The following is a 20,784-nucleotide window of genomic DNA, read 5'->3' as shown; positions in this document are numbered from 1 at the left end:
ACCTTCCATCTGATCAATGATCGCTATGTGTCGACAGTGGATCGACACATACTGGTGATATTCTGACTTATGTTACCCATTTATGGATTAATTCAATGGAAAAAACAAGCAGTTGCTCTTGATATCTCAAAGGCTTTTGATCGTGTTTGGCATAAAGGTCTTCTAAACAAGATCCATCTTATGGTTTCCCAACTGTGTTTTGTAATTGGTTATCCAGTTTTCTCTCTGATCGCTCACTGAGGGTGATGGTAGATGGCTCTCTGTCTTCTAACTTCTCCACTAATGCCGGTGTCCCCCAAGGTTCAGTTCTTTCCCCCACTCTTTTCCTCTTGTATATATCAATCACTTTCTTCCACTGACTGGAAATCCTATCTATATTTTTGCCGATGATAGCACATTGCATTCCACTTTCCATTTTGAGAAACCTTGCCCAGCTCAATCAGCTTCAACTTCTCAAAAATCTGCTACCAATTCCTTAAATGCCGATCTTCAGGTAATTCTCCAGTGGGGCAAAGACAACCTAGTTGATTTCAATCCTTCTAAAACTCAGTCTTGTTTTATATCTCGCAAAAAGGATTCTTCTGCTCTTATGCTTATCTTTAGTGACACTCAGATTTCTAGGCAAAATGATATCTCTTTTGGGGATTACCCTGACTTCTAATCCCTCTTCGCACAAGCACATTACAAATATTGCTTCCTCTGCATCTAAAAAACTTGGTTTTCTCTTTCAATCTTGGCATTACTTTTCTTCCAAACAGCTGTTCACTCTGTACAAATCGCAAATCCGCCCTACCATGGCATATTGTTCCCACATCTGGGGTGGTGCCCCAAAACCTCTCTCAGGCTTCTTGATTCCATTCAGAAGAGGGCAGTTAGGTTAATTAATGATTCATCTCTAACAAAGTCTCTCCACTCACTGTCTCATAGACATTCTGTTTCTGCTGCATGCCTCTTCTACAGATATTTCCATGGGCACTGTTCTTCTAAATTGGTTTCTATAATTCCCGCTCTCTCTTTCAAATCAGCCCAAACACGTGCCGCCACCAGCCAACATCCATTTACTGTCCAACTTCAAACTCACAGAACCAACTTATCATCTTCCTCGTTTATTCATTCAACTGCTGTTTTCTGGAACAACCTTCCTTCACACGTATTTCCTGAATATTACAGTCTACAGAAGTTCAAGTCCAATGTCAACAAATATCTTCTTTCTTCTTCTCAACCTCCAATCTAAGCACAGTACCAAGTACTATAGGTTCCAATACCTCTCTGTTTGGGGTTTACATAAAAAAAAAAAAAAAAAAAAAAAAAACAGTGAAAAAAAATTTACATAAGTTTGAAGTTATGTAACTCGGGGACTTACTGTATTGTGAAATATGGAAAATAAATCAGAAATGAATAAATTTTAAAAGCATTTATTTATTAATACTACTTAATGAATACTTATATGATGTGCACAATATATTAGTTATATATATAATATCGGTGTAAATACAGCATAGTTTAGCCAAAATAATGCAGAATCATTACCTTCAAACTGATAGCTTAGGGAAATTCACAGACTAAGAGGTTAATAGTAGCCACAGGCAGGTACCCAATGCAGAATCATTATCTTCAACCATTTGGCATCTCTCATATTGTGGAATTAACTTCACAACTGTAATGGCATGTCTGCATTATCAGGATACCTGCCCGCCCACCGATGAGCGAGCCAACAAGCTCTGAAACGCGACTGGGCAGTGGTGCCGACTGAGAATTAATAACAGTAGTCTCCTCTACTAGAGAAGCATTATTTATTCGAAGTAGTGCAATAGCTGGTATCTCATTGTGAAGGTAACCACAATATGAGATAAAATCAAACAATGTCATTACACTACTTAAGTAGTTAAATTTATGAGTAAACTATGGCATATTTACACTGATATTATATAGTTAATTTCACCCATGACATATTATGCCTTATGCATTTAGTCCTCACAATATATTAATACACTTTTAAGAATTATGTCGTAAAATATTTGATTAATTTTTGTTGTATACTTGATTTTACTGTACATCGTTTATAAAAATGTTCGAATTTGTTTAAACACTCAAATATATTTTCTGGCATATTTTCTTCACACTGAAGGCCTTGATGCAAAGTTTAAAATGCTGCCAACATACTATGTTTGGAAGGTTTAATATTGCCCACATTTCATCCAACTTATCGCCAATATTGTCACTAGTTCTTTGAATACTCTCCAAAATGTTGTCACTTGGATATTCAGCTACTATGACATCATTATCAACTCCTAAAAATTCGTCAAGAACAATTTCTCCATTGATCAAACCTCTCACTTCCTAAAATTGCACAATGTCATGTAGTACTCCATCCCTCCCATTGCCGTTAATTGGCTTCTTAGAAAACCCTGCTTTTGCAAAACAACTCTTAATAGTTGTTACCATCATATCTTTAACCCCAGGGGCTCACATCTGGTATGGGCTTGGCACACCCAGGGTCCTGAGCTGGATATCATTCTTTTCTTTCTTGATGATTCCGTTCTACTTTTGACTGTCTCTCTCTCGGGATAACTCGGGAAATTTTTTTTTTTTTGGCTGGTGCAGCATAAGCCTCAGGCTTCCTTGCACCATATAGCCAATAAAAATCCACACTTTCGCCAACTCTGATATGCATATCCACAAATCTATAACAGAATCTATAGACTGGCTGGTTTCTATTCTCAGTATAATTTTTTTCAGTATGCACCTGGGATAGTGCATTTTCAAATTCTTGATAATGCCTTGGTCCATTGGCTGAAGTTTAGACAAATTAGTCAGAGGGAAGAAAACAAGCTTCACACTTGTTCTGAAATTACCAAGTGAAGATGGGCAAGGCAGTTGTCGACAAACAATGCAATTTTTCTGTTTTCTTTCGTCATCTTTTTAATGAAATTTAAAATCCAATGTTCAAAAATTTCACTTGTCATCCAAGCTTTTTTGTAGTAGTTGTATTCCGACTCCAATGACTTTACTCCTTTGAAACATCAGGGTTGTTTACTTTTGCCTATTACCAAAGGCTTCAGTCAGTGGTGCGTTATACCTTCATAGGGCCCAGAGCAAAACGAAATTTGGGGGTTCCATGTAAAGAAAAAACTAATAAAGAACATTTTCAATTTCATTTTATTGTGACAACAAAACAAACAAATCATATGACATAAGAACTAAATATAAAATTTCACCAAAACCGTTAAACCATTCTTGAAAAAAATGTAATTTTCAAATTATTTTCAAGTAAAGTTCATTGACCTTGGCAGATAGAAAGTTTAGATTCCAATAAAAATCACTTAAAATATTTGTAAAAAACATCTGAGAAGCAGATCCTAAGTCTAGCACCTTAAACCACTCAGCCATCCTGGTACTACTCAGTAAAAAACAGCAATGAGTTTTTATTAAACCATGATTTTGGGGCTCCCCTCTGTTTGCAGCCCTAGGCAATGTCTTTTTTGCCTATAGGATAACTTGCTACTGGCTTCAGTTTTTCATTATCAGCCATATTTGCACCAACCAAGACTAATTCTCTCCTTACTATTTTTGCCACCTACACATTTATCACCTTTAAAAGTCAGTGTCTTGTTCGGCAAACATTTAAAAAATAGACCCGTTTCATCAATGCTGAATAGGTCTTCGGGCTTGTAGTCCTCCATAATATTTTAAAAACTGTTTCTTTCTAATGGGTACAGTCTTCTTCGATTACAACCCCACTTTCACCAGTAATAATTTTTTCGAGTAAGTCATGGCAATTTTAAATATGTCCCGCCAACCAGAACTGGCTTGGAATGTTTCATGACCCAGAAAAGATGAATACTCCATAGCCTTTTCTTTTATTAATGGCCCTGATATCAAGCATGTTTTGGTGTCGAATCAACTTCACCCATTTAAAAATGGCTTCACCTGTATCTTCATACAAACATAATACCGCGCACTTCTAACTAGGTACTGTTTCTCTAACAGTTTCAGAATTAAAAGATGGTTTTTCAGATTGGTTGACATTGGCAGGGATACCAAATTTTAAAGTGATTTCTTTTTTTTAAACACCCGATCTACACTATTCATCACTTCCACTACATGGGTTTCCTCTCAGACACGGTAGAGCAGCTAAAACAAAATTGATTTAGGGACCACTTGTATCTACCAATAAACAGAGACAATTCTGCCCAGACACAATGGAAGGGGGAGGTATGTGATGAGAGTCTTGGTAATCAATTCAGCCCTGGAGGGACTGTGCTGGGCTCATGGGGTAGAATTTTTCGCAGCATAATCTGTGCTTGTTAACAGGATGCTTCTACAGGGATGGGATACACTTAAATAGAAGGGGGTGCAAGAGTGTTTGCTAATGCTATTGAGGCAGTGTTAGGTGGGTTGGTAAACTGCTAGCTTAAGGGGAGTCACAGACTAAAAGGTTAATAGTAGCCACAGGCAGAGATGAAAGTGATTCTTGCACTGCTTCTATTACAATGAGCAGCAGCCTGAAAAGCAAAGTAATGGGGATTTCCAGGACTGCTGGGAGTCATAATGGAACAAGTAAATACATGGGCTGTGTTGGGGTAACTAAGAGTAGAAACAGGTGCATGTACACCAATGCTAGGAGTATAGTTAATAAATTTGATGGGCTTGACATGCTAGTCAAGACATCAAAGGCAGATATTGTTGGGATATCAGAGACGTGGTGTCACACAGACATAAGCAGTGCAGAATTGGAATATGGAGAGTACAATGTGTACAGAAAGGATAGACAAGACAGGAAGGGAGGAGGGGTTATGCTGTTAGTTAAGAAACATAAAAAATCTAAGGAAATGCATCCAATTGACATAGATGGACAGTGCAATGTTGAGTCAGTTTGGTGTGACAGAAGCACTGGGAATGCAAAAATGAGAGGAGTGGGTTATAGTCCTAATGACTCTAATGAGTACAACAAACAATTGTACAGAGAAATAGAATGGTCCAGTAAATCAAATTGTGTTATAATGGGGGATTCTGACTTGCCAGATATTGTCTAGAACTTGTGGATTGGTCACTCGCGCACTAGCAAGACTTATGTGGATTTATTAAATGATTGTTTTCTTCAGCAGCATGTTCAAGAGGCAACAAGAGATGATAATACTCCTGATCTGATTATAAGCAGTGTATAAAGAATTTGCAGATAAAGGAACCACTAGGTAGCAGTGATCACAGTGTACTGATGTGGGATTTACTTAAAAATATATTTACCATCAGGGGTAAAGGGAAGGGTTTTTGCTTCCATAAAGGTGACTACAGTGGTCTCGTCAGTTTTTAAATTCTGAACAGTGGAACCAACTGATGATATCAACAGCAAATTGTAAGTGGGAAGCATTCAAGGAACTAATCGTGGAAGCTACTAGGCTTTTCATACTGATTAAGAAATACTGTTCGAGATGTCAGATGAACTAATGAGACTCATTTTAGGGTTCGGCACACTGTTCTTTTGTATATTTATCAATGATATTGATGAAAGTATATCAGGCTTAATGTTCAAGTTTGCACATGATACAAAGGTTAGCAGGGTTGTTAATGACAACAATAACACTATTCTACTGAAACAGGGTCTAGGAAATTTGGGCAGATGGGCTGAGAGGTGGTAACAGAAGTTTAACATTGACAAATGAAAAATACTGCATATGGGTAGTAATCCCCAGAGAAATGTACCAACTGTGTGGTACTACACTCAGGATGGTAGAAAATGAAAAAGGTCTGGGAGAAATTGTGCAGTCAGATATGAAGTTTTCTGAGCAATGCATACAGGCTTCCAGAGCAGGTCATGCAGTATTGTCAATGATATACAGGAATTTTGCTAGTAGGGAAAAGGAGGTGATTATCCATTTGTATAATGCAATGGTCAGGCCATGCCTTGAGTACTGTGTACAGGTCTGGGGGCCTCATTTTAGGAAGAATGTAGAGTTGCTTGAGTGTGTAGAGAAAGGCAACAAGATTGGTGAGGAGAATGAAGTGGTCATCATACCATGAACGGCTTTGTTTCTTTAAATTCTTCAAATTGCAGCAGCCGGAGATTACGCAAATTCGAGGTGATCTGATTGAGATGTATAAGGCCTTAAGTGGGTTGAGCATGCTGAATTCTGATGAGATTCTTCTTCTATTACCTCATATTACAAAAATGAGGGGGCATAAATTCCAATCAGGAAAGACAGTGGTAGAATAGATGTGTGGAGCAAACCTCCATGTTGTGGAAGTTGATAGCTGAAATAAATTCAAGGAGGAACTGGACAAATGTTTAGAGTGAATGGATGTGTGAAATGTTTTTTTTTTTTTTGGCTGATGCTACATAAGCTCATATGCTTGCTTTCTTGCATCACATGCCTCCATTACTACTACTACAGATGAAATTTAGTGAGTGTATTTAAGGAAAAAGGAAAATCACTCACTCCTAATTCTCTAATAATGTGGCAATGTCTGCGTCAGGAATATGTATTAATGTTTGCAAACGGCTGTGGACATATAGATAGCAGTTGACCAGCATCCATTTTTTAATTATTATTTCTATATACAGTCACACCTCAACTTACAACGGAGTTCCGTTTCAATGACCACATCGTAAGCCCATTTTTTATGTACATAATGCATTTATTATTTAATTTTTGTTTATTTATTTATTAAACTATTTTTCGTTTTACTTTATATTTTAGTTTTACGTTTTCTTAGTTTAGTTTTTACAAATCTGTAAAATCCGTTTCTTTAGAACCCATATAATTTCTGAACACCCTTTGCCTAGGAGCGCCATTTGATCAGATATTTCATGTTATGTGCATTAAATAATTTTCCCGAAGTCTCCTTGATTAATACACTTGGAACTCATATTTTATCTGGCTGTTGCTAGGCTTCAAAGTGGAAGAATGTTCCTGTAGGCATGATTTACGTAGATAGACGGTTTTTTGAATGAGGATAGATAAAATTAACTGTTAGAAAAAAATACATGTAGCTTAAAATTGATGATTTTTAGGCAATTTCATGAGCTATCTGTGCAGACGCATACACAGCTCTCTTTAAATACCACTGTGCACATAGCTGAGGTAGTCATATGACAGCATCACAGCTGTGTAAAATATTTAAATTTTTTTTTCTGGAAACGACCATTTTAAGTTCGGATTGTTGTAAGTCACATACATCATCAGTCGAGGTGTGTGTGTGTGTAAAATACTCACACACACAACATATATATATAAAAGAATATTTTTGTTTGTTCATGTGCACACTTTTTGCTTTCCCCGAGGCGGGGCTAATTGCTATTGCATCATACTACAAAAATGATTGACAGGTCTGTCTCAAAGATGCTTTTACGAACCCAGTCTGTATATTTTTCTATATGTAAAAGAATATTTATAGTACTTGAAATATTTAGTTTAGTGCTTTTAATTTTTAGAATTCTACATGTCTCAATGCAACGATTCAATTTTGTTCAAAAGTTTCTTCAGAATGGTAGTAACAGAAAAGAGAAAGATCGTATCAGAAATGCTGAGAAGAAAAGAAAGTATAAAGCAGCACTTAAAAATCCTGACATCGAAGAAAAAGTGATTATTGAAAAATATGAAAATAATAAGTTAAAGGCTTCACAATTAAGAAAGGAAAGATACAAAAAAACGAAAGACTACTTTTATATCACAAGACTACATGTAGTAGAAATAAGGAAGAAATGTTTGGTTTGTGAACATGTCACAGAGCTGGATCGAAAGCATATATTCCATGGATTCATATATATTCAAAAGAAGGGGAATATAACTTCATTTTTCAATGAACACAGTTTCCTGTGAAAGTGGCTTTTAGTATGACAATAAACAAAAGTCAAGGTCAAACATTATCTAAGGTGTTGACTTAACATCAGCATGTTTTTCGCATGGACAATTGAAGGCAGCTAAAATATCTTTGTAATAATGGAAAAAGAATGGAGTGTGGGAGGTTTCCCTCCACTAAAAAAATATAAAAACATAATTCAGCTTCATGTGACACAAGGCAGAAGGGAGTGAAGTGACCTTCTGACTTGTATTAATAAATGAATACCATATATCGCACTGTATTTCCTCTAGTCCAGATAGAACAGTATTTTAAAACTATCCCCAAATTATCTTCACCCTAGAAGGGGTATGCTGGTAAAACTAAACTCTCAAAAGGAGTATGCGATAATTGTAAGTTTGAGAAACAGTGCTTTACAGTACTGACACTGCTAATACAACAGAATATTGGAAAAATAATTATATATACAGGTAGTTCTCAACTTTATGATTTAATTTGTTTTTAGCCTGCACTCGTGAAGCGAAAACTCGTAAATCGGGAATTTATTTCCCATAGACATAAGGTTAAAAATAGAGATTACGTTCTCAACAATGAAATTAGTTAATGTTTAAACAATGATTGATTTATCGAAAGAAATGAAAACATAGCCTGTAAAATCAAGCAAATTATAATTATGGAGAAATTATTTACGACATACAAAAATGTTAGTAAACTTAGAAAAATGTTAATTCTTCATCATCATCGACTAAATGCACACTCGTTGATCACTCATTTGATTGGTTTGTTGCACAAGGAGTCGTCTTCTTCTTCAGAAATGTTTCAAGAGGCATTTGTTTCCAAGATAATCTTCTCTTTTAAATTATAAATTTCACGATTGCATGCATAAGCATTTTTTTAATGGCACACACAAATTTCAACTAACATGATTCACGTGGAGTAACAAGTTTACGAAGCTTAAAAAAAAAAAAATGAATGAAGAGAAGATTCTAAGAATTTATTTGTTTTTTATACGATTGAAGATAAATTCAGTAAAGGGCAAACACATTTCACAATAATAAAGTAAAAAAACACACAAATCCAGCTATCGGTATTTTCGCAAATGCAATAACATCGAGTTTATTACCCGTTTATAAACAGAAAACCCCAACAAACCGGAAAGTGCAAATTGTTTTTATTTTTTTTATGGTCATGACCTCCAGAAATGTGCTTAAGAAAAATATCACAAACCGTTTAAAATTGATTCTTATAAGGGAACATATGATAATGATGAAAGTGTAGTGCATTTTAATGATTTGAATTGGTAACTAATACAATCTACAAACCATGCTCACAACCTTTTATATGGCCTTAAGGTCATGCTCGTGACCTTAAAAATGACATTTTAGAGATAAATAGCTTAGTTATACAGCAAAAATTTCAACTTCTGAGAACTTGAAACGAATTACCAAAAAAGAATATGTTATTGGGTTCACATTACGATATTTTAACGATACGATGGTGTCTCTGGAACTGATTAATATTGCAAAGCGGGGTACACTGTATTGTATAGCTACACCCATGTTTTGGAATGTGGTATTTATGAATGTTTAACATTCATTTTTTGTAATTAATGTTCATATTTTCGATTTTGTTGATAATTGGGGAAAAAAACTCGTAAAACGAGAACTGCCTGTATATAAACAAAATTAATGACACCAATTTTAAAACTATTTTATATTGAATAAGTTAAGTGGCAGAAAAATAACAAATAACTCATCCTAGAGAAAAATTAATATGTATTATTAATTTCATTAATGTGTGAATAAAAATTGTGCGATGACAACCACTCATATATCATGGGGGTTTACACAGACTAATAGGTTAACAATAGCCACAGGCTGAGATGGAAATGATTCTTGAAACTGCTTCTACTGGAATGAACAGCAGCCTAAAAAGCGTGGTGCTGGGGATTCCAAGAACTACTGGGAGTCATCATGGAACAAGTTAATACACATGGGCTGTGTTGGGCAACTAACAGTAAGAACAGGTGCACATATACTTGCCTGTACACCAATGCTAGGAATATAGTAAATAAATTTATTTTTACATTAAATTTAAAAAATAAATTAAAAAAATTAAATTATAAATTATACATTAAACATGTCTTGAGTATTACTGTATAAATATGATAAAAGCAGTAGTGACATAATAATAATGCAGTCATTAATAATATTTATTTCTGAACACATACTGAGTTTGCAGGAATATTGCAATGCTGTGAATAATGCAGAATAAATTGAATGGTTAATATTGGTAATGAACTGTTCCTTTAACTGAATATGCTTTTCTTATTTAATATAATATGAAATGACAGAAAGTAAGAAGTCTCACAGCCATCTTCAGATCTTCAAATGGGAGAGGAAGACAACTTGATATTATTATTATTATTCTTACATTGATCAGCAGTATATGATGCACAGTTAAAATGAAAAAAAAAAAAAAAAAAATCAGAGCAGGCCTCCATAAATGACTGGACTGACATTTGACTATAGTTTTAGGTGCTATTCTTCATGTGGGAAAATGCAATCTTTTCCCTATTCATGCTCCTCCTAGGATTAACTGGATTAAGTTTTCAGTAGACTACATCACTTTTTACCAAGTGATGTAGTCCCAGGCAACTGACAGGATTTTATACAGCTATAAACGAACTTTATGCTTCCTCTGAAAACACCATGCTGAAGATGAAGAGTAAGGTGATTCAGGGCCGGATTAAGGATGAAATAGGTCCATGGCCATATTTAAGGCCCCTTTAATATATATTGCACATACATACATAAATACAAATACAGTGGATTCCGGTTATTTGGGCCACTGGTTAATCGGGGCAGCCGTTTATTTGAGGCAAATCTTAAAAAACAGAACCCAATCGAGAATATAGCCAGGGTTTACTTCGCTTAATTGGGACAACATGCCATTTAATTGGGGCAGGAGACTGCAGCAATGGAGATTACCCTACGGTTGTCTCCGACCGTACCAGGTGGTTCGGTTGGATTTCTGGAGGTCACAACCATAAAACAATAAGCAGTCATCTGTTTATTGGACTTTTCTGTTAGAACAATCTATCATAAATGGATAGTAAGCTCGATCTTATTGAATTTGTGATAATACAGAAGGCTGGGATTCTGTGAGTTATAATGTTGAAATGTGTTTAAACTTCCATGGAATCTTCAATCATATAAAAAAATTAATTTTCAGACTCTTCTCTTCGTTCCTATTTTTAAAGCTTCGTAACTCGTTACTAGGTTCTCACTTGAGCGTATCATGTTACTTGCAATTTGTATGCAGTGCTCTTTGTTACTGATTGCTTATCTTTTTACTGTTTTAAATTTTAACCCCCACCCACAAATGTCAACTAATTAGTATGTACATATTATAGTACGTATTAATTATTCCGATTATCTCATATATTCTTCCGATTTTCATGTATCGTTTAATTTTTTAACTGGTAAGGTAATAAAGGGTAAATTTGTGCTTAATATATCTTTACTTTGATAGCCTATGGATAATATTCCTCCTATTTTGCTAATTAGGATCACTGTTTAATAGAATTAAAATTCAATTCACAAACATGATCACAATGACCTGCGCCTACTACACATCATATAGTGAACAGTACTTTACTATGGAGAGTCCACTGTAACGTGAAACTTCGGATAATTGGGGCAGCCACTTAATTGGGCCAAAATGTACTAGTCCCATTGTGTCCCAAATAACCGGAATCGACTGTACTACATAGACTTTTATATTTATATTGTGAATAATAATTCCTTGATAAAAATGTAAAATATGAGGTCAAAAATGTTTGACTTGAAAAATAAAGTAATAATAAAAATAATTTTAATAGAAACTTTTAACTTATTTATTGTACAATAAAATTTAAACACTTAACAAGTTAAGTTTAAGTATTCTTTTATATTACAAGTTTTCTTGGTTTATTATTAGAAATTTTTAGCACTACTTGAGAAAATATTTACACTGAAATTGAGAACCCCCCTCTTCGGGGAAAGGCCCATGGTCATGGGCAGTTTGGCTGTAGCATTAATGCAGCCCTGGGGTAATTTACCAAATACCATGTAGAGATTACAATTCAGTGATATCACCAGCAACATTCATTTTCTGAAGGATGGCTGAAAAGACCTGTGTATACATTGAGATGTCATATTTTTACTAGAGTATACTCCCATGTGCAAGGAGTGCAACACTACACCTAGTATATTGAAGGCAATCGACCAGGAGTTGAAGGGTATAATAACATTCACACATGAGGAATTTTGTGGTGATAGGAATACCAGAAGTGTATCAAATGATTTTCTGATAAGTGAGAAGAAATTGTTGGAGTTAAAAGTACACAAGGCGGTTGATGGCATCAATCCAAATACATTAAAAGAAACAGCAAAAGAGGCCTTTGGCTATAATTATAAGACCAGCCTTGGATTCAGGGGAGGTCCCTATAGGCCAGAAATGTGCAAATGTCCTATTCACAAAGGGGATCAAAGGGTGAAGTGAATAATTACAGACCTGAAATAATAATAGTCAGTGACTGAAGAAGTATTTCAGTATCATCTTGATGGGAATTAAGTTATACAGAAATCACAGTGTGGATATCTTGTCTGACCAATCCGATTAGCTTTTATTATGATGCAGTAATAAAGGAACTGGATGCAAAAAAATAATTCTGACATCATATACTTTTTGCAGTAAAGCTTTGGACATTGCTCCACATGGAAGACTGCTGTTCAAATTGGAGCAGTGTAGCATTAGGAGCAAGTCATTGATATGGATAAATGGGCACTGCTCTTCCTGTACTAATGTTATTAGTGAAGTTTCTCAGAGTTCAGTGCAGGATCCTTACTTTTCTCAATATTTATTAATGAAAGCATATTATGCATAATGTAAGTTTACAATGATGCAAAGGATGACAGGTAGTTAATGACAACAATCACAACATAGTGCCACAAGAGCTAGAAAAATTATGCAGATAGGATGAGAACTGGCAGTTGAGGTTTAACATTTGTAAATGCAAGGTACTGCAACTGGGCAGCAGTAATCCCAGAACATATAAATTAGGTGGTACCCTGAAAGTGTTGGGGAATGAAAGAGACCTAGGGGTAATTATAGTCTAACACAAAATTCTCTGATCAGTGTAGACAGGCTGCTAAGCCACTTCATTGGGTTTTTCAATGATATACAAGAAATTTGGCAGCAGGGAGAAGAAACTGATTATCTATTCGTATAAGGAAAAGTTTAAAATATATCTTGAGTACTTACATACAGGCCTGGAAACCTCATTTTAGGAAGGATATGGATCTGTTGATCCACATTCCAAAAGATCTGATAGATCACATATGGGGAGCAGACTGAAACTGAAAAATGATGGCTGAATGATAGCTGTGAGAAAATCTGCTTTAGCCAAATTATTAGAGACAACAGACAGATGAGATGGGTATTTTTGCTAATGCTGAATAAGTTTGCTTCCTTGCATCATTTGCCACTATTAATAATAATCTTAGCCAGAAACTGCTTCATAGCGCAATGAAGGCACTGCAAAGCCGTTTTTGGATGAGTTAACATTACCATTAGTATAGGCATATGATGTAAGAAAAAAAGCTTATATAGCATAAGCCAAAAAAAAAAAAAAAAAAAATTCACACATCCATTCACTCTAAACATTTGTCCAGTTCCTCCTTGAATTTATTTATGCTATCAACTTCCACAACAAAGGTGGAAGTTTGTTCCAGCAATCAACAACCCATTGGCTAAGAAAAAAAAGTTTGATATTGAGGGATGCTCTGAAAGGTGTGATTTGATTTGGTAGTTGTTGGCGCATCGGCTTCTGTGGCCATATTGCACCTCCCAAGGTTTTTGCAGTACTTTGATCCAAGCCCGAGGCGGGAATCGAACCCGCGACCTTTGGGTTGCCGGGCAGGCTCTGAAAGGTCAGGACTGCAAGATTTTGGATCTTTCAAGAAAAACCACACACATTAAAATCATATAATTAATATTTTAATGTCTAAAGAGTTTATAAACTGCTTTACCCTGCAGTTTTATATATTAGCTCACGAAACCAAAAAATAAATACAGTCAACCTCGATATATACAGATGTCAGGCCACAACTTTAATATCCATGTCATACCATTTTTTTTTACATAAATACACTTTATTTGGTAAATAAACACTTTATTTTAATGAGTATACAGACTAAAAAACAAAAGTTTTAAAGACTATATCATTCCCTTTACATTCTACTAAGGCAGAATGCCATTATGGACTTGCATTTTATGCATCCATTCTGAAATAGTCATGTAATTTAGTTTGAGGGAACTGACAACAGTATTTTTTCAGTACATATTTTTTAATAGTGGTCAGAAGCAATAAACAATGACGTTCACCATCACTAACGTTCTAACCACATCATCATTTCATTAATGTTTTCAAACACTGTTAATTTCTGGTGCTTTTCCTTACATGAGTCATCCACATTATCTTCCAAGTCACTCCTTATGTTACTGGCCTTCTGTTAATTTCGTCGATCATCTTTCCACTGTTCACAGAGGCCGCAATTTCTTCCTCACTCAGGTAATGCACAACTAGAGCTTCTGCATCCATCTCAATCCAAGCAACTAGGTTTTATTATCATTTTCGATATCATTTGCTCCAAGATTTGACTGCTTGGACCAAGTATATTGCAAGCATCCTTTGCTACTTTTTTCTGAAAATGCTGCTAATTCAAGATTATTATTAGTGCCCTTGTCTTTTCCAACACATTTTTTCTAGTAGGTTTCAGTTGCTGCTGAGCATACTTTCTTTACTACTGTAATCCAATATTGTATACGTCTTTATGTGTTAATGTTTCCAGAAATTCTAAGACTTGAATTTCTGAGTTCAAAAAACCAGAAAGTAGCTCACCACGACACTAGGCTTTGAAGACTCGAATAATGCCCTGATCCATGAGCTGACTTAGTTCAGTTGTGTTCCTTAGTAGAAATATGACTCTGATCTTGCCACCTTTTGATTTCAGAACATCACCCAAAGGATGAGCTGGGCAGTAATCCAACAGTAACAAGCCTTTCCTTCAAGTTTTTTGGAAAGCAAGTGGCATCTCATGGATGGTACACACCCACTTTCAAACCATGAAGCAAAAATACCACTTGTCATTGAATTGTAGGAGCTATTTTTTTTTAAAAAATCACAGGTAGAGAATTCACAATGACATGCTAAAAACGCTGGGAATTTTGACTTTTACTGATGCTCAATGGCTTTAGCCTGTGATTTCCAGTTATGTTTGCACACAGTAACATAGTAATTCTCTCTCTTTGTTAGTTTTCATGTCCACTTTATTGGTGCCTTTTTAATATCCACTGAGAAGTGGATATTAAAAAGGCACCAATAAAGGTCTCCAGGAGAAGTTTATAGTACAGCATTGTTACATCACAGTTTTACCAACTGTTCATCTGTGAATTCACCATCTTGAATCACATGACACCGAAATTCAAGAAACACTTCTGCTGCTGCTAAATGCAGATTCACCTATAAGACTAACCTTGGATATCCCACAACGAGCTTTCTGTCTCCAAAGCCACCCTCCAGAAGCTTTAAATGTGTCAACTCCTCCAACAAGTAGCTTATGAAATTTAAATGCCTGCGCTTTCAAAACTTACCCATTTATTGGCATTCCTTCACTTCGGTAGAAACCACTTGCATTAGCTTTGGGCCACATCACTGTTTTCACAAAGTTCTAGTTTATACTCCAGCATGACCACCAGATCAGAGGAGTTTACAATAAATCATGGGGGTACAACTGTCAGTTGTATTTGGCAGTCATGAGTTGAACCACAATTCACTCAAAGAGCCTCCAGACCATTCAGCTGCTCTAGGAGGCCTACTTCATTTTCTACAGTCTACGCAATTTTTCTTTCTCTTTCATTCAACCATGGGTAATTCCGTCTGGAATTTCATATTCGCAAAATACGAGGAGAGTTTAAAAATATATTTGTATTCACTAAGAAGTAGTTGTGATAGAAAGATGCATATTTTTTTTTTTTTTTTTTTTTTGTTTGATACTATGAAATCTCGATAGCAACCACACAAATTTTTGTTTCGATCTGACAATTTTTTTTTCTTTGAAAGTGCTTAATGAAGTGAAGTGTCACAGTGAAAACACCCAAAACAATTCACGAAGAAATGGTTGTTTCTAGAGAAACTGGCCAGGTTATAGTGATGTGTACTGGTATAAACAATTCAGATGTAGAAGAACCTCAGTGCAAGATGAAGAAACCTCCCAGGATGGCCAGCAACTGCTGTAATAGAAGTGTGTTGCAAAAATTGAAGCATTGATGCTGGAAGATTGCTGAATTAGAATCAAAGAACTTTAGTGTAGGGTCTGCAGAGAACATCATCCACCAACAGTTGCATATAGGTAAAATGTCTGCTAGATGGGTTCCAGAACTTCTGATCCCTTATCAGAAGGAAAGGACTAATGTCACATCCTGCTGATTCCCCTGAACTTGCACCCTCAAATTTCTTCTTAAAAATCACAGGTAGAGATTTCATGTTGACATGCTTAAAACACTAAAGACTGACTTTTACTGATGCACAATGGCTTTAGCTTGAAATTTCCAGTCTTGTTTGTGCATTTGAATTCTCTCTTTGTTAGCTTTCATGCCTGCTTTTTTGGATGCCTTTTTAATATCCACTGACTGGTCAGGGAAAAGTATATAGTACAGTGCTGTTCATCTGTGAATTCACCATCTTGAATCACAATGTAGAAATTCGGGAAACACTTCTGCAGCTGCAATGTCACCAAATGCAGATTCACCTACAAGACTAACCTGAGATATCCCATGACAAGCCTTCCATCTCCAAAGCCACCTTTCAGAAGCTTTAAATGTGCCATCTCCATAAAGTACCTTATGAAATTTAAGTGGCTGTGCTTTCAAAATTACCCCATTTATTGGTATTTCTTCACTACACTTCTATAGAAACCACTTATACAAGGGGTGATCATTTAATTCTCAGAACAGTGCAAGGTTTTATATTTACTATGCAAACTTTCCATAACTGTCACTACAGCAGCTATCCCTCTGATCACTACTGACCAGACTGTGTATACATGCCAGTACTTGCCGAGCTAGCGTTGCATGAAGAGAGTTTAAGCCGTGTCACTGATGATCATTTTTAATGAAGTATCATATCAGGCATTCAGATTGAACAGTGATGTGTGATTATTATTGCGTCAGATGGAGCTTAAATGCAAAGAGATGAATGAAACGTATGGTAATGAATGTCTTGGTAGGAATGCCATATTCTGGTGTCCTTTGTCAAACTCTCACGAACTCAGCTTCCTAGACTTTCACCCATATGCTGATTTGTCACAATGTTACCTCTTACAATACCTATTCTAGGTCATTAATTAAACTACAACAAGTAACAATAGTCGGTCTTCACTAATAACAAAAACAAAATAGAACAGAATGACCTTTAGCTTTGCGGCAGGGACAGTTTCCCTGCCACCATCACAAGGAGGTAGGTCGCCCTATCCAGGAAACCATTGTCTGAACACCCACCAAACAAAATAATATAAATCTCAGTGACTTAACTTAATGCAATTAAAGCCAGTAATCACTGCCACACCCCACTTATTCACCAGACTTAGCCCTGTGTGATTCCTTCTTGTTTCCACATCTGAAGAAAGCTGAAAGGAAAGCATTTCGTATCTGACACAACAATGCTTGCAGTGCCACAATGGGAGCACTTTGCAGTCTTTTGAAAAATGGCTTGCAAGAAACATTTAATGTGTGAGTATGACAGTGCCCATGTGTAAAGTTCAAGGGTGAGTATTTCAAGGAGAAATCACAGAAGATTCAGATGATGACAATGAAGATAAGCACCAGTCCACGAATTAAATGATCACCTATCACATAAGCACTGGTTTACATCACTCTTTTTACAAAGTCTAGTTTTCTTTCTTTGAAAGCCTACTTCATCTTGTATAGGGTCTATAAATGAATGCAATTTTTCTTCCTCTTTCATCCAACCATGAACCATTCCTTCTGAAATCCAACACTTGCAAAATATATTGCAGTTTGTTTCGCCACTCTAAACTCTTTCGATAATCTTTAACTTTTCTCCAACCGTATAATTTTTTTCTTTTGGTGGCCATTACTTCAGTCTTACTGATTGACTAATTTTGCTATGGATTTACCATGTATTAAGAAAACTAAAACCCAACTGTCCAGCCAATCATAAGGCCAAAGTAAAGTCAAGTGATTTCTCCAAAAATCATGTTAGTTAATGTATATTTTTTTATATTTCTAGTTTAACCCACAGCAGTTTTTGCTATCTTAAGTGTAACTTCTAGCCAAAGAAAGGATGTGTTTATTCTAGCCATAAAAATGTACTTTGTAACTAATGTAATGCACATGACAAATGGAAGCCATGTTCCCCCTACAGAGATAGTTGTTCATTATCAGCCTTCCACTGATATACTCTTTTAATACATCAATAGCTGAGGCAAGAAACTGGATGTCTACAGTAATTAGTCTCTGACAAGACCTGCTGTTTACAAAAATTACTCTATAACCAATTACTGAATATATCAAAGCAAATACACAGTCAATTTTTAGCTAACTTTTGCCCCTGGAAATACAGTAATAAGGTGTACAGTAGATATGAATATATACATTACTCACTTTTTCCAGTTTCCAATATGAAATTGTTAGTTCTGATTACCATTTTGATTAGTCATATTTTTGAACTATAGAGATGGACTGCATGGGAAAGAGTGAAAATAATTCTAAATTATGAAGAGTTCCTCCCAAGTGGCAGCTTTAGCTATCTTTGTTGGAAGAATATCTATGAGTAAATCAGAGAGTCTTATAATGGGGGATTTTAATTTCCCAGATATTGACTGGAATTTGAGGGCTGGTCACTCACACACTAGCAAGGCTTTTGTGGATTTATTGGATGATTGTTTATTACATCAGCATGTTCGGAAGGCAACTAGAGGGAGTAATACTCTTGATTTGATTATCAGTAGTGATTCTTCATGCATTAAGAATCTGCAGGTAAATGAACCACTAGGTGGCAGTGATCACAGTGTGTTGAAGTGGGATTTACTCAAAGAGGTAACTACCATTAGGGGTAAAGGGAAGGGTATTGCTTTCGTAAAGGCGACTATGACGGACTGAGACAGTATTTAAATTCTATACAGTGGGATCAACTGATGATGTTACCAACAGCAAATTCAAAATGGAAAGCATTCAAAGAACTTATCTTGGAAGCTACTAGGCTTTACATACCAACTAAGAAATATTGTTCAAAGTTTAGGCCTACGTAGATGTCAGATGAACTAATGAGACATATGGCAGAGAAGAAAAATGCATGGGATACATACAAATTAACACGTGACACAGAAGCCTACGATAGATACAAGTTGATCTGTAACCAAGTTACAAAGGAGGTTAGGCAGGCGAAGGTAGATTATGAGAAATCTTTGGCAAGGGATGCAAAGAGTTCTTTACTTATGTAAACTCTAGAAGGAAGGGGATGAATCAGACTGGGCCACTTGATATCAATGGGTCAACTGTTGATGATCCTGCTCAGGTAGCTAACAAACTAAATGAATATTTTGCATCGACATTCAAACATGAGGAGTTATTCAGTGAGGGGGGAATGCCAGAGGTGTATTCAACTCTGGCAGTAAGCTAGAGAATTTTGTAATAACTGAGAGTAAAGTGGAGGAGAAATTGTTGAAGATAAATACAAGAAAGGCACCTGGGATGGATGGGATCTATCCAGTTATATTAAAGGAGGCAGCAAAGGAAGTAAGCAAACCCTTAGCCATAATTATGAGAGCTTCCTTGGACTCAGGGGAAGTACCCATGGACTGGAGATGTGCAAATGTGACCCCAATTCACAAAGGAGGATCAAAAGGCAACACAAGTAATTATAGACCTGTTAGTTTAACTTCTGTTCCCGGAAAATTAATGGAGGCACTGGTTAAAGAAGCACTGCAGGATCATCTAGACAAGACTTCAGTTATAGCTCAGACACAGCATGGTTTTGTTAAGGGGAAGTCTTGCCTGACCAATTTGATTGGATACTATGATGCCGTCATAAAAGAACTCGATGCAGGGAATAACTTTGGTATTACATACTTGGATCTTAGAACAGCTTTTGATACTGTTGCACATGGAAGACTGCTGCACAAATTGGAGCAGTGTGGCATCGGAGGCAAATTGCTGCTATGGATAAAGGGGTGGTTGAGGGGGAGAAGACAGGGAGTATTCCCTTGTATAAGGCAATGGTCAGGCCACACCTAGAGTACTGTATACAGGTCTGGAGGCCTCATTTCAAGAAGGATGTAGAGATGCTGGAACGAGTACAGAGAAGGGCAACAAGCTTGGTGAATGGAACATAGAGGTGCTCTTACGAAGAAAGGCTTAAGTTTTGCAAATTACAGTGTCTGGAGACTAGGCACCAGCGAGGTGATCTGATAGAGGTGTATAAAGCCTTAAATGGTTTGAGCATGCTCAATGCTGATGGGATTCTTCCTCTTGCTCAGAATAATCACCTGAGAGGGCATAAATTCAAATTGAGGAAAGACAGATGTGGGATAGACGTGAGGAAATTTGCCTTTAGCCAGCGGGTGGTTGGTTGGTTGGTGGAACAGACTTCCATCCCTTGTCGTGTAAGTTGATAGCCTAAATAAGTTTAAGGCTCAGCTGGACAGGTATTTCGAACGAACAGAGGGGTGAAGTGGAAGTGGTTATTTTTTATTTAGTTTTTTGGCTGATGCTGCATAAGCTTGCTTTCTTGCATCAAATGCCTCTACTAATGCTAATGACAAACCTCATGGACCATTCTGGAGGTTACCTATATTTTCTGTTTGTGTGTGTTGTTTGGTTTTTAGGAGCATTAGCAACTAAGGCCATATTGCTTCGGGA

The 20,784-nt window shown here is 36.2% G+C and overlaps 1 protein-coding gene across 1 annotated transcript in view; it reads right to left on the bottom strand.

The window, feature by feature from the left end:
• The window catches only part of LOC150078485 (deubiquitinating protein VCPIP1-like), a 326,611-nt gene that overhangs the window by 296,742 nt on the left and 9,085 nt on the right, over positions 1–20,784 (bottom strand). The window lies entirely within an intron of this gene.

Source organism: Mastigoproctus giganteus, chromosome 11 (genome assembly GCF_048544385.1).
Source record: "Mastigoproctus giganteus isolate SK-2022 chromosome 11, ASM4854438v1, whole genome shotgun sequence".
Taxonomy (NCBI): domain Eukaryota; kingdom Metazoa; phylum Arthropoda; class Arachnida; order Uropygi; family Thelyphonidae; genus Mastigoproctus; species Mastigoproctus giganteus.
Note: the sequence above shows the minus strand (reverse complement) of the source record. Positions and strands in the feature narration are given on the sequence as shown.